The sequence below is a fragment of the Rattus norvegicus genome, chromosome 9, assembly GCF_021556685.1.
Source record: "Rattus norvegicus strain SHRSP/BbbUtx chromosome 9, alternate assembly SHRSP_T2T, whole genome shotgun sequence".
NCBI lineage: Eukaryota > Metazoa > Chordata > Mammalia > Rodentia > Muridae > Rattus > Rattus norvegicus.
This window is the reverse complement of record NC_141542.1, coordinates 8605646-8614701: the sequence shown is the minus strand read 5'-3', so window position 1 is coordinate 8614701 and position 9056 is coordinate 8605646. Positions and strand designations below refer to the sequence as shown.

Genomic DNA, 9056 nt, shown 5'->3' with positions numbered 1-9056 from the left:
GGAATCTCTGGTGCTGGGCTGTGGCTCCTCCAAGGTCCTGTCCACCCTTAGGACGCCCGCAGCTCCATGTCACCCTCCAACTGCTGCCCACGTGACCCCCATCCCTGGCCCATGGCCAAGTGGCCTGCAGCTGAGCCGCTCAAGTTCCACGTGCCTTGAAAGCCACTCTGCTTAGCGACTTCCCTCTGGGTCCCCCTGTCTGGGGCGACTCGGCCCCTCAAGGGCCAGGAGACGCGGGAACCATGGCGGAGCCTGTGTCTTGGCCCCATAAGCAACATGGTGATGGGGATGACAGACAGAAGCCGCAGGGCTGTGACCTGGAGCCCAGAGAGCCACCCCTGGGGAGCAGGGCGATCCCTGCCTGGGTCAACTGGGCCTTGGGCAGTGGCAACAGGGTAGAGAGCGAGGGCAGCCCGCTGGGAGCCGACAGGTGCACAGCCAGCACAATGAAGACTTAGCAGTAGAATGCCTTCCAGTATTGGAGGAACCCTCTACCACCTATTGATCTGGCAGCTCTGGGAGATATGAGTGAAACTGCCTGACAGAAACCCTTGAGGACAAGAATGAAGGAGTTGAGATTGACATCGTGTCCTGACAGAAGGATCTGAAGGAATGGGATTCATTGAATTGGAAGAGACCTATGGAAAAGTTCTTTTCCATACTTGACATGATACTCTTTTCAAACCTGAAAATGAGGAAGAGTTTTTGGATAAATAACTAATTACTACTGAAGCTCCTAATGGAGAGTTGAAAAGGATATGGTACAGCTGCTCACAAAATACTTTGTGTATGCATTTTTAATGAAAAAAGGTTTGTTCATGCTCTTGACTTTGAAGATGCTTTCCTTAGAAAAGGAGGTTTTGGACACTCTTAGAGGAAGCACTCGAGTCTTCTGCACTTGTTCTGTCAAATGTTCCTTTGTACCAGAGAGTTTATTTGTGGTACGTGGAACGAATTCATTCACACAGCAGATGCTAATAAATTCTTTCTAGTTCTTCTTATTGTCTCCCTTTGGTTGAACAAATAGGAGACGAGTATGCAAAATTGGAAAGTGAGATTGTTTCTGAAAGCTAGCCTTGTTTTAAGAGTGTAAATTTAAACTAGCGAGAACTTCCGTTTGGGTAGCTTGTTTTAACTTTCACTATTTGCTGTTTATTAAAACAGTACAGGCAACGAGTACAGCCAAACGATGGATAAAGAGCAGTAGGAAGCAGATGCCTGCCTCTCCTCTTGCGAGATGAAATGAATGATCTGGTCAGTGTACTGATTTGGCGTGAGGACATTTTTTATACAGTGGATTACTTCAGACCTGTAGTTCTCAACACCTACAACACTTTAACCATCTCTGCTTGAGCCCTGGTCCTAGAGAACTCTCATTCAACTATTTGAAGGTGGCTTTGCACGGAGGTTTCTGTTTTATTTATTTGTTTATTTTTGCACCGATTGTATATTCCTGTATGTGCAGATGAGGCCAGAACCACTAGATGAGCAGCGTTTCCTGTTTACAGGACATCACTAGTGCAGGCTGCAGCAACACCTCTTCATTAGTTTTGTCTGTATCTTGTCATGCTGTTTGATTTGTCATTACTAAGTTATTGTGTTACAATTTTATTTTTTAATAAAGTCCATTGCTTATATTTGAGCTATGTATCCGTGACTAAGTTTTGCACTGGATGCAGACTTTCGGCTTTGTTACTGAATAATTTTGTTTACATTTCTGTATTTCGGACATTAAATCCAATCCAAAATCCAGAAAAGATAGTTGATGTCTATGAGAGGAAAACAGGAAATAATAAATAGTATCTACCTCAAGAAAAGAAAGGAGAAAAGGATATTCATTTTTAGAAGGTAAATGCTCTCTTTTTGTTATGAGGAGATACTAAAGCATTTTTTCAAAATTATTTTTTTCAATACTGAGAGTAACTTATGTATACTACTTGTTTATTTAAATAAAAGGAGCTATAATTACAGAGGGTACAGTGTAGCTTGGAGATAGAACTCTGGCCTGACATGTTCAAGGCACTGAGGTTTTATCACTGGATTCTCATCGCTCCTCCTGCTTTACACACTATTACTAACCTCACTCCCTCAGAGCATCCCAGGCTCACCCAGAGCCTCACATAGGAGGGCACAACATATGTGTATATGTACATCCTGCCCAACCAGTCAACCCCCTCACTGATTGACTCCTGGCCTCTTTCCCTGACAGAAAGCTACTCATTTCTCTGTCTACCAGCACAGACATTTCCACATTTCCCCCTCAGGGACTGCTAGTCTTCAGTGTGTCGCCTGCAGCCACTCTCCCCTGCTCTGCTTTTGTCATGGCCTTGGAATGATGTCCTGAGATCCTCAGCGGCTCCATTGTGCTCCAAAAGACAGCTGGAGAACTAGAAAAAGATGGGATTCTAGAATCAGGATTCCACATCGATAATACAGTCATGTGACCCCTGGTAAGTATCCAGTATTCATTGGTAGAATCTGGGCATCCTTGAACCTATGGTACCAGCTTCCTGTGAGATGTATCTAGAACAGGATATGCAAAGCACCCAGGAAAAGGGTGTGTGTGCATGAGTGTGTGCATATGTGTGTACATGTGTGTGTAAACGAACTTCAGGATCACTAACACTATTTGGTGTTGTAGCTGGATCTCAACACTGTGGTTGAGCCAAGGCCCTCCACCCTCTGTGCATTGTCCTGGAGTTTTTCTTTCTGTAGCTTACCTCCTTCCCCTGTTTCAACCTCTTGCAGAGGATTGTGAGTTTTCTCATTCTTGGCATCCTTCAGAGTCACACTGCTTTCATGAGCCCAGTCCCTGGCTCTCACCTGCACCTCGCAGGAGTCGGGTCCTACAGTCTCCAGTTAAGTAAGAAACAACTCATTTTCCTCACAGACTTTGTGGTTTTGGTTTACTTTTAAAGCTTGAGCATACAATTGAACTCAGCTGAGAGAACCCCATCACGGACAGTTCCTGGAGGAGCCTTAATGTGATCTGAGTGTATCTTATTATTTATCTATTTTACTTGGACATTCTTTCGTTTATCCCCTATTTTCAATCTCTTGTTCCCTTCCACCTGAACCTTTGTTCTTAAGATCTGCCCATATTGGGGGTTGGGGATTTAGCTCAGTGGTAGAACGCTTGCCTAGGAAGCGCAAGGCCCTGGGTTCGGTCCCCAGCTCTGAAAAAAAGAACCAAAAAAAAAAAAAAGATCTGCCCATATTGATAGCTGGACACATGAATAGTTTATTTCTTATGATAATTGAATAAAGCATTTTATTCATTTTATTTCTCTAGGACCTCACACAAGGGCATTAATATTGCTGCAAGTACTTTATTGTAGTGAAAAGTTCTGCAATGAAGCTGTTGGCTTAGATCTGAGTCTATTCTTTCCTTCATTCAGCATAGATTTACCAGATACCTATCTGTGCTAAATACGAGGATGGGAATAGGGTGTAATCAAAAATAATCAGCCTCCCATTGCTTTAGCAAGGGGAGAAAGGACACTATAAATATATAATGATCTATATAAAGCAAAGAAGAGAATAAGTCAAGATAGGAAGGCAGAGACTGGTGGGGTTTCTATTTAGATGGAGGGCTCAGCAGGAGACTCTCTGAGAATGGAGTAACATTTGAACAGAGATGAGATTAAGGGAGAGTAGCCATGTGGATATCTGGAATGGAATATTCTGGGTAGGAATCAGCTGAGCCCTGAGATGGGAAACGGAAGGCAGTTCTGGAAATGGCATTGAGGAGCTGAGAGAAGAAGGAGGGAAGGAGGAGGAAACAGGAAACAAGAGGGAGCCGGAGCCACTAGATGGGATTTTCTCTACCATGCAAAAACTTTGGGTTCTATTTTGAGTGGGAAGGATTTTAAAGAAAAGAACAAGATCTGACTCAGAGCTTTTACTATTGATATTTTAAAGATCCCGCTCACTAGCAGTCCAGTAGAGAGAAACTTCCAGAAAAACAAGGAGAAGAGGGAGTGGCCAGACAGGATGCAATGACAGTGGCCCTGCTGCAAATGGAAGAAGGAATATGTGTCCATGCAGAACTGCTAGAGGGGCTGGGGCCTCAGGCCAAACAAACATGAGGTGTCTGGAAAGGTTGGGAAGTAGCTGAATGTAGAGTGTAGGCCATGTGGGAAGACTCAAGCAAGAGACTCAGAAGCTTTCCAAGGGCTACAAGAAGGATGACATCAGTTGATGCTGATGGGCCCATCACGAAGGCAGAATACAAACAACTCCCTGGAGATATGCTGCTGTAAATGAGCTATAGAAAGAGAAGTTCAAAACAAGGACATTTTCTTTCCTTTATTTGTTCCTACGTCCCTCCCTCTCACCTTCCCTTTTTTCTCGAGTTGGATGACAACACTTGTTGATGTGAGTGATACTACAGAGTAGGAGAGATGGGCAGCACAGAGGCAACCTAGACTATTGCTCTTGAAGAGAGCAGACAGGCGAGGAAGCTGTATAGGGTGTGGAGGGCACAGCATACACTGAGGACTGCCTCTCTGACAGACAGGAACACATGCACTTTGTTTTCCTTTCACATTCTCAATTCAGTAAGAGGCGTGGCCAACTGAATGCAAGCAGGAAAAGAATGGATTACAGGAGAAAGGTTCAAAAGGAGAAGGGAGGGGAGCGGGGAGCTGGTCAGGGTAGGAAAGCCACCAAAGGCCTTGAAGAACAGCTTGTTCAGCTGTCAGGTGGAATGGAGTTGAGAGTGAGTGGGGACTGCTGACCCTGGAGTCTGTGCTTAGATGTCAGGGCACCGTGTTGGGTGACATATTCATAGAACTACAACATTAGTTTCTCCACCTCCTCCCAGTGCCTTAGACAGTCCACAGTTCTAGTCTGTGGATCCTACTCAGGCAGTACAGTGGTTGCCTGGGACACTGAAGTCCCGGGATCAATCCCTATAGTAAACCACGTGAACCTGGTACTGTGGAGTCTGCCTGCAGAGTAGTCACAGCTATGAAGTGGAAGTTTCTGGTTGTGTCATGTGATACAGACTCATGTGGTGTTTTGCTTAGGCAAGACCTGCAGGTGATGTTTGGAGAGAGTAAACACAGGACTCAACAGACAGTGATGGGGTGCTTGCATAGCTAGCCTTGCAATGTTTCGGTGGTCTTCAGTCTTCACTGATCTTCACTTCATGAGAGAGGCATGGCAGAGAGTTTCTCCTGGCACCCCGGCTGGTTCTGGTCACTCCCATGGTGGAGGACTGGCTGTTTCTGCTGGATCAAACCTCCACTGCTGATCTATATTTGATATCCTAACACTACTGAATTGGACTTCTGGTATCTTGACAACAAAGACTGGAATCAACCCCAAAGACCTACTTCTATTCTGGTCCACATCCCCTTCTCCGATTTACCATTTTTCTCCCCTACCTTTGGACAGTGGACTAGAAGGGGAGCGGGTCGAAGCATTTGAGGATTCTTATTAAAGTAGATTTTGAAAAGCCTAAGCCTACACAACTCACTGCAGGGACAGAGCTGCTGTGATTTCTTAGAGTGGCTTGCAGTCTGTAGTTCAGAGCCCAGCAATGGCTGTGTAGGGCTGGAGTCCCAGATTTTTGGGTTTTAGCTGATTCTAGACATAGTTGAGCCAATAGTCAAGAATGGCCATCATAGCCTTAAACCAGCATTCAGGAACTGGAAGCATGAGCATCTGAAGTTTGAGGTCAGAGCCAGTCTAAGGCTGACCTTATCTCAAAACACAACCATACTTAAAAATTTTTTTTTGCCAATCTTTGAGGCAAAATGGTGATTCCCTCTGTAGTTTGAATATATCTGAGCACTGAAGTTGATCCTCTGTCCCTAGGCCTGTTGGTCTCTCCTGTTCCCCCTTCTGTGAAATGTGTATTTATAATCTGTCCTAATTTGGGTCCCCTGAAAATTCTCAGATTCAGGCTAGTCTATAGGTCATTTATTCAGAAGCACAAGGGAGTGAGGACATCAGGAAAACAAAAGGGAGGCAGCCAGCTCTCCTAATTTGCATGCTGCTTAAATAGAACTTGTCTACAGTAACATGCATCTGGTAAGGATCCTAATCTCAGACCCATGCCTCCCTGCCCTGCCTGGTCCCACCCTAGCCCCCTGGTTGAGCCTCAGAAGGAAATGGCAAAACCTTCGGGGGTGGGGGGGAGTGTGAGGGTGGAGGGTGTGGGGGGAATCTGGGTGTTGATAATGTATACAGAAAATGTGCAACATGGCATTCTCCTCTGGATATTTATAGCCTAAAGACTTACCCTACAGAGACTCTTCCTACTGAAATTAACTAAGCCAGGGGCAAAATTCTTAAGAAAACTGGCTCAGCTCTTCCAGCAGCTACCACTCGCCAAGAGTTTCTTGGCTAAGGGTGAGACTTCATGGCTGCCTCCCTTCTCCATGATGGATTTGGTCTGCCTTGAGTGAGCCCAGGGCATGTGCAAATGTCAGAACCGCTGTGAATTCATATGAACTTGTGGGAAAAGTGGACCGTGCCACCAGAACCGTTGAGCCAGTTTCCAGTTTCCTAGGGAAGTCTCAAATTTCAGAACAGTAGGCCAGCTCCTTGCCAAACTACCTGATCTGGAACGCATAATCAGAGGACTTCACGTAGAGGACCAGGGTCATGTAGCATAAAAACCTAGAGTTCTCCATGCTAATGAGGTATCTAGATAGACCCTAAGTGTTTAGCCAATGAGCTTCCTTTCCTGGGCATCCCCTTCCCGCAGAAGGTATTTAATCCCTGGTTCACCCTGAGTAAGACGTGCGCATTTACATCCAGCATCGAATAAAGAAGTTTGGGCAACCCTTCATCAAGGGTCACCAAATTGGGGGGGGCCTTAGTTGTAAAGAACTGCGCCTAAATCTCCCAGTAAAGGCCTTGTCCCTTCCAGCCGCTCTGTACACGTACACTCACTCAGAACCAAAACTTATTCTGCCGATCCTGGGCTCAGCCATCCCCTTCCTTCGCGGCACAGGGGAAGCAGGAACCTTAAACCACCATTCCCAGATCCCTGCAGTCCCCAGAGGCATCTGGGTAACTCCTGAGAATGACAACATCTGTCTAAACGTTGCAGTTTCTCACCAGGAAAAATGCATGCCGGGACCCCTATTGTGGAGTGTTCTGCCTCCCCTGAGAAGTTGGCAGTGGCACTCAGGCAGCCCAGCGGCGTGGCAGACATGCAGTCGGCACGTTCGGCTTGTAGGTCCACTGCCCCTGGCGCTTGCAGCCTTTCTGTTTCCTCTTCCATGAGGACCCCTGCGCCTTGAGATATAGGGGTGTAGTACAGATGTTCAATTTAGGGCTGAGTGTTCGGCAGTCTCTTACTCTCTTCCTGTTGGCCAGTTGTGGGTCTTTGCATTAATTACTGCATATTGCAGATAGAAGTTTCTCTGCTGAGGATTGAGAGATACCAGACTGTGTGTATAAAGATAAGTCATTAGGAGCTGGTTTAATTCTATGTCCATTTAGAAGACTAATAGTAATGGATTCTCCCCTATGGCCTATGATCGATCTATCTATCCTCTATCTATCTATCTATCTATCTATCTATCTATCTATCTATCTATCTATCTATCTATGATCTATCTTTAGGTTCTTACCTCAACAATGGCACAAGTGGGGTTTCATCTTGTGGAGAGGGTCTGAAATCCAATCAGAAAAGTCGTTGGTTACTGTTGAGCCTATGGGCACACTTTACTGTGTCAGTCACTGTAGCTAGCTAGCATGGTTTACAGCTAAGGTTCACAATAACTTTTCTCCTCTAGTAGCATGTATAGGACCCTCCAGTATTTTGGAAGCTAAGCAGAAAGATGGTCCTTCTAGGTCAGTACCAGTTTAATATTTCCACATTTTGCGGCTCAAATACACGATGCCTTCAGCAATAAGTTCTTCCATCAAGTTCTGGAGGGGAGCCAATAGCATTATCAATAATCTGTACGTTGAGTCCAGTCCATGAGAACATAGGAAATACACTTGAGCTCAATGACAGAGGGAAGGACTTTCTTAATAGGACCTGATAGTGCAGGCATTTGAGCCAACAATTGACAAATAGGACCTCACAGAACTAGAGTTTCTGTACAACAAATGACATCATCATTTGAATAAAATAAATCTTCAGAATCAGAAAAAAATCGTCAGCAACTGTACATCAGACAGAAGATTGGTATCTAAAGTATGCAAAGAAATAAAACTAAACAATAAAATTAACAAGTCCGTTAAGATATGGGGCCTGGAATGAAACAAAGTTCTCAAAAGATAAAACATAAATGGGCAAGAAACTTTTTTTTTTTTAATGTTCAGTGCCAGCCTGGAGAGAATGCAGTTAAGGGCACTGTGTTCTTCCAGACAACTTGAATTCAATGCCCAGCAACCACATAGTGGCTCTCATCCATCTACACTAGTATCTAGTGCCCTCTTCTGGCATGCAGGTGTACATACTGATAGAGCACACATAAAATAAATAAAAGGAAAAGAAAAAGAGGAAAACGTCCAGCACCCTTAGCTATTAGGGAAATGCAAATTAAAGATTTCCTCTTATCTCAGTCAGAAAGGCTAAGATAAACAAATAAGTACACAAATACTTACCAATAATAAATAAACATTACGCAGGCTGCACCTGCGTCACTGGTGGGCTGTGTTACCACTGAGGATCCTGTGGATGGCCTTGGCTATTCAAGCTAGTTTTATGATCCAGTCTTCGGTGTATGCTGAAAGGAATCTGTATCTACTACTGAGATGCCTGCTCACTCACAATTTCTGCTCTATTCACAACATTCAGGAAATGGGAACAGACTAACTGTCCATCAGTGATGAATAAATAAGGACAGTGTGCTATATTTATACAATGGGGTATTATTTACCTATGAAGAAAGATGAAAATTGCCAGTATGTGGATCAAGCTGGAAACAATTGCTGAGCGAGGTATGCCGGACCCAGTGACATAAAGGTCACACACATCTCGTTTTGGATGCTAGCTTTGAATTTTCAGATGTGTGCATTTCTACCCCCATTGAGTCGCTATAATGACCGTAGAATCAGGAAATTAGTAAGGGGCCTCAAGGGAG

At 44.7% G+C, this 9056-nt stretch overlaps 1 pseudogene; it reads left to right on the top strand.

The window, feature by feature from the left end:
- Positions 1–111: 111 nt before the first annotated feature.
- On the top strand, positions 112–595 carry C1h9orf40-ps1 (similar to human chromosome 9 open reading frame 40, pseudogene 1; annotated as a pseudogene).
- The last annotated feature ends 8461 nt before the right edge of the window (positions 596–9056 follow it).